The following is a 5,342-nucleotide window of genomic DNA, read 5'->3' as shown; positions in this document are numbered from 1 at the left end:
GGGCTGCATCTCTGGGATTAGGCAGCCCTAAGCAGCTATATGAATGGACCTGGGCAAGTGGCTTTGACTCCCAGTGACTCAGTGTCCCCCTCTGACACCTCAGACCACAACGGCATCCACCTTTACTGGGTTGTGCTGGAAACAACAGATGATATATGCAAAGTAGCCAGCACTGTGCCTGGCACGCTGTTCATGTTTAAGGAGTAGCAGTGGTTTAGTCGCCAAGTTGTGTCCGGTTCTTTGCACCCCCACGGATGGTAGCCCGCCAGGCTCCTCTGTCCATGGGATTTCCCAGGCAAGAATACTGGAATGGGTTGTCATTTCATTCTCCATGAAGAAGTAGAAACTGTAGTTATATAAAGCACGCAGCTCCCGGTTCGTGGTAACTGTTTGAAGAACAGCAAGTGGTACTGATGATGGGATTATTATCGGCTGATGGCCTGGGCACAGGCCCAGTATCACAGGGCCAAGTGGCTGCGGAGCCTGACTGAGAAGCCACCGATTCTGCCTCCAGTGGTAACGCTGCAGGATGGGGAGGGTTCTGTTGTTTCAATCTGTTCTGGGTCCTCCTAGGAGAACTCCAGGGTGGAGCAGCTGTGCCCACTCAACGGCCCAGCCCTCTCCTGCTCTTCTCCCCCTCACTCCCTTTCAAAAGGAGAAAAACAGATCTCCTGACAAATGGATGCAGGGAAGGGAAAGGCAGGCACAGCTGCCTGCTGCCCCCACAGGCCTCCCCCAGACCTCTCCCCTGCTCTGGCCCCCTGCGGGACATGGGGCTTGGAAAAGCTGAGGCTGCTGGTGTGGGAGTGGCTGCTGAGCCCTGCTGCCAGCCTATCTCCACTTGGGACTCTTGAAGTCGGTCTTTGGGCTGGGGAAGGAGGCGGACATGGGGACTGATATGGAGCCTGGAGGGGTGGGGAGAGCTGGAGATCCCCTCACACACATTCATGCACACATCCTCACCAGGTGGCAGCTGGTGGCAGGACCCTGCCTGTCCCAGGGACACGCAGAAGGTCAGCCCTGTGAGGGGGTTGCTGAGCTTCGGCTTTCGCTAGCGAGTGGTAAGGGGCTGGGGGCCTCAAGTGTTGAGTGGTAATGATGACATTGCAGTAGGCAGAGGTCAGAAGCCTGGAGGGTGGAGAAGGGCAGGGGCCTGGGCTGGGAGTGTAAGTAAGGGTCTCCTGAAGGTTTAGGAGCAAGACTTCTGCAGGCGTCGACAGATCTGACTTCAAATCCTCGCTTGATATTTACTGGCTGTGTACTGAAGCCAGGGACTAGGCTGCTTGAAGGCTCAGTCATCCCATCTGTGAAATGGGCAGATCCAGGAGTGTGCATCAGAGACCTGAATGATGAGAAAGAGCCAGTGTGTGTTTTGGGAGAGGAGCAGGAAGACGAAACAGTGAGTTCGGAGGCTCCTGAGCAGAAAGGAATGTGGATGTTTAGGGGACCAAAAGTGGCTTGCCGGGGTTGGGGCTGAGGAGCAGGGTGGGGTATGGCCAGGAGCTCAGGGAAAGGGGCCTGGGAAAACTGGGCCTTAAACAAGGCGTGACAAGATCTGCTGCACGATCTTAGGAGATCTCTCTAGTCACTGCGGCAGAGGGACCTTGGAGGTTAGAGCAGAGGTTGGAGGGCAGTGAGCAGGCTGGTGCAGGCCTGGGGAAGGCGATGGTGCTGGGATGGGGTGGTGACGGAGAGAAGAGAGGACTTCAGGACAGATAGGAGGCAAAAGTGATAGCCTTGCTGTAGGGGGAGGAAGGGGAGGGTGGAAACAACCCCCAGGTGTCTGACCTGAGTGCTGTTGCTGCTAGGAGACCAGGGCACTTGTATGGGGAAGGTGTTTGGACGTATTTGAGCACCTCCAGATGGTGGAGTTGGGGATATCACAGTTCAGGAGGGTCTGGGCTGAAAGCGGAAACTTGAGACGTAGCACGTAAAGCCGGGACTGAGGGGAGGAGAGAGTTCAGCAGGCCTTTGGTGGGCAAGTCCAAGAGGCCCTGGTTATAGGACTGGGATGCCTGTCCCTCGAAGGTCCCTGCCAAGGTGCCCATGAGGGCAGGCTTGTGGTGGCTGAGCCACTGTTTTCACAACAGCCCCGGAAGCTTTGGATCATGTCTGTGGCTGTGTTGGGTAAACAGGCGCACTGGAGTAGCCAGTCGCCAAGGCCCGGGGCTGGAACAGGACAGGCCAAGGCCCCTGTTTGCTAGGGGCAGGCTGTCGGGGCTGGGATGCGGGGGTCGGGGAGACAGGAGGAGAGTTGCAGGGTCGTTCAGTGTCAGAGCTGGAGAAAGCTGAGAGGTGTCCATTGTCAAGACAGGGGGACTGAGGTCCTGAGAGACAGTAGCTAGCCTGGGGTCTGCTAGTGGACTCAGCTACCTTTGCCCAGCCTGGGCTCTTCTCAGAGCAGCAGAGCAGGGGATCACGGGGCTGTGTGGCTCTAGAGAACCCCTTTCCCCACTGATCCAAGGAAGTTTGGAGGCCCCTGTGACTATAGGACAGCTGGAAAGGGGCGGTGGGGCAGGTGGGGCAAGGACCTGGTGCGAGGATGACAGGGCTGACAAGGATGCCGCCGCAGCTCTCACACTCAGCACTGCATCCCAGGCAGGCCACAATCACGCCCTTCACAGACAGTGCCAGAGCGCCTGGACCAAGGTCACAGGGCGCCCAGGGCAGACATGGCCTGAACTAGACTTGCCAGCCTAACCCAGCCCACACCCAGCCCCTGCTCTCCACTTCTTCTGTTCAGTGCCTACCATGGGATGGCACACCGCAGTCCTGCCTCCCTCCAGCTTGCTCCCCATCACTAAAGTGGGGAGGCATCCTCGGGGCCCTGCTCGCCTCCTGGTGCTCTGCTGTGCTTAGTCGCTCAGTTGTGTCCAACTCTTTAGGACCCCATGGACTGCAGCCCACCAGGCTCCTCTATCTGTGGAATTCTCCAGGCAAGAATACTGGAGTGGGTTGCCATGCCCTTCTCCAGGGGATCTTCCCAACCCAGGGATGGGACTCAGGTCTCCCACATTGCAGGCGGATTCTTTACCATCTGAGCCACCAGGGAAGAGATGGAGGCAAAAGCCTTAGATGGCCATCTCTCCTTCTTCTGAACACAAAGGCTACTGTCGACAACCAGGGGAGTGGTCTCTGGGGGCTGGCAGAGGAGCCATTCCCTCCATCTAGCACTGGCCCTTGTCTCCCTCACAGCCAGACACGCAGTTCTGGGGCTGGAAACAGAGTCTCCTCTCTGTCGCTCTGGGGACCACCCCATTGAGTTCATGGTTTTGGGTGAGTTACCCACTATCTCCTTGTCAGTTTCTTCCCAGTGAGTCTGGAGGTCCTGAATGGGGTGCCTGCACAGCTGCTCCACCTACACAGGAGCACCGGCCCTTCTTCTGTGCACCAGGCCTGTATCTGCACCTGTGACCCCCAGCCTGTTCCCATCCTCCAAGGACCTCCCCTCTTAGAAGGAGGAAGGCTACCCAGGGAGGAGCCTGACCGGCCCACTCCTTCCTCTGTGCACTTTGGACTTCGCCCGGGCGGGAGGGACTTTCTCCACCTCCCTCAGTGGGGGAAACCCAGCCCGCCTGACATCCAGGCCCTTCCCTCCCCTGTCCCCTGCCACTGGGCCCCAGCAGCTGCAGCAGAAAAAGCCACGTTGGGACTTTCTGGTGGCGGCCCCTCGTCAGGCACATGTGGGTCCTTCCCGGCTTGTGAGTTGATCTCTGCCTGCCTGGAGCGTCTCCGTTCCGGTGTGTACCTTGTGTGTATGCAGATCTCTCTGTGCTGGTGAATGAGGGTGTGAACGTCCCGTGTGATCTGTGTGGGCCTGGTGTCTGTCAACACGTGAGAGCCGCTGCAGGGGGGTGTGTTTCTCAGTGTTTGTGCTACTCAGTTGTCATAGGAGTGTGTGAGTGCCTATGGTTACAGCTGTGCCCGTGTGAGGGTGAGGGTGTGTTCACTGCAAGCAGGGCTCCCCACATGTAACACTGTGTTTGCTTTGGTGGGTGTGCCCATGTGTGCACATGTGACGTTATTCCGAGAAAGGCCCAGACGTACCCCCCAGCCTGGCTCCTCACAGAGGCCCCCTTGTTCTCAGTCTGGCTGTGAAGGGGCTCTTGTTCCTCCCTCAGGGGTACCTGGGGCCCTCCCTCTGGCTGAACCCAGGGCCTCCCCAATCCTAGGGCCAGCTGAGTGATTCAGGCCTGTACCACCCAGGTGCTACGCGCCATACATGCCGGCAGGGGTGAGTATGAGCCAGTACCAGCCAGTGTCCCAAGACCTGCCCCTCTAACCCTTCCATACCCTCTGGCTAGGTGGCCCTGTGTCACACTGGGCATCTTCCCCGTTGAGGCCCTTCCTGACGTCCTCCCACCAACAGGCCCCTTTGGCCCCCGTTCCACCCCAGCCCCTCTCACTGCCCGAGCGGTGGTCATGTCCTTCTCTATAATGACATGCTTGTTTGCATGTCCTCTGTCAGGCTGTCCCATGGGCCTGGTGTGTCTTGTCACTGTGGTGCCCACTGGCTGGGTCTGAGGAGGGCTGAGGGTGACCTGGGGCCAGGCTGGGTGTTGGAGCCCTAGAGCCAGCACGCAATCATGTGCAGAATCTTGTGTCCCTAGGCACGGGTGTTCCTGCGGGGGAAAGCCAGGTCTTTCATAGGTTCTGAGGGAATGACAATGGCAAAAAATTGAGTTGGCTGCCCCAGCCTCTCCTCTGATTCTTGTCCGCGGGCTGGGTTGACCTGCAGTGGAGGCGTTTAGTGTCCCCAGGACAGTAAGATGTGTGGCTGGAGCTGGGAAGGCTGAGCTCCAGGCAGACGCCCAAGTCCTCCGCTGAGTGTGATCCCAGACACCTACCCGGGGAACCTGCCAGGGCCTGTGAGGTGGAGGAGCTGCTGGCCTCCTGGAAAGCGCGGAAGAAAGGACTGGACTTCAGAGCGATCTTTAAGGATATGTAGGAATTCAGGGGGACATTCTGGCTGAGGGAACAGTGTGTGCAAAAGCACAGGGGAGCTGCAGATGGAGGCACGTGTTCACAGAGTGGCCAGGGGGTAAGATTTGAGGTGGTGAGCAGGCCAGGGCCAGGCTGAGAGGCGGGCCTTCTCCAGGAGGTTAGAAGAATGGAACAGGGAGGGACCGGGAGTGGTGACAGTCAGGAAGGGTCACTGGGGAAGAGGAGGACAGTCCACAGTGATTGGAGTCTCAGCTGGGGGATAAGGTGCTAGTCCTGACCTGGAGTGGGGGGAACATGTCTCCTGCTCTGGGCCTTGCCCATGACCTGGGACCATGGCTGGTCCTCCTCCCAGGATGTGGGGGCTGGGGACACGGGCACAAGGGGAAGGCCCTTGGAAG

At 58.5% G+C, this 5,342-nt stretch overlaps 1 protein-coding gene across 6 annotated transcripts in view; it reads left to right on the top strand.

The window, feature by feature from the left end:
- PRKCD (protein kinase C, delta) overlaps positions 1–5,342 on the top strand; it is a 30,579-nt gene that overhangs the window by 6,183 nt on the left and 19,054 nt on the right. Inside the window, exon 1 of one of the 6 annotated variants that reach the window (XM_010851686.1) lies at positions 3,008–3,740. The exons of the other annotated variants lie outside the window; for them this stretch is intronic. The gene's annotated coding sequence lies outside the window, so the exon portion shown is untranslated. Of the gene's footprint in view, positions 1–3,007; positions 3,741–5,342 lie in introns of those variants that run through there. 6 annotated transcript variants of the gene reach the window in all.

This window comes from Bison bison, unplaced genomic scaffold (genome assembly GCF_000754665.1).
Source record: "Bison bison bison isolate TAMUID 2011002044 unplaced genomic scaffold, Bison_UMD1.0 scf7180017864304, whole genome shotgun sequence".
NCBI lineage: Eukaryota > Metazoa > Chordata > Mammalia > Artiodactyla > Bovidae > Bison > Bison bison.
The sequence above is the reverse complement of the archived record's forward strand: the minus strand, read 5'-3'. Positions and strand labels throughout refer to the sequence as shown.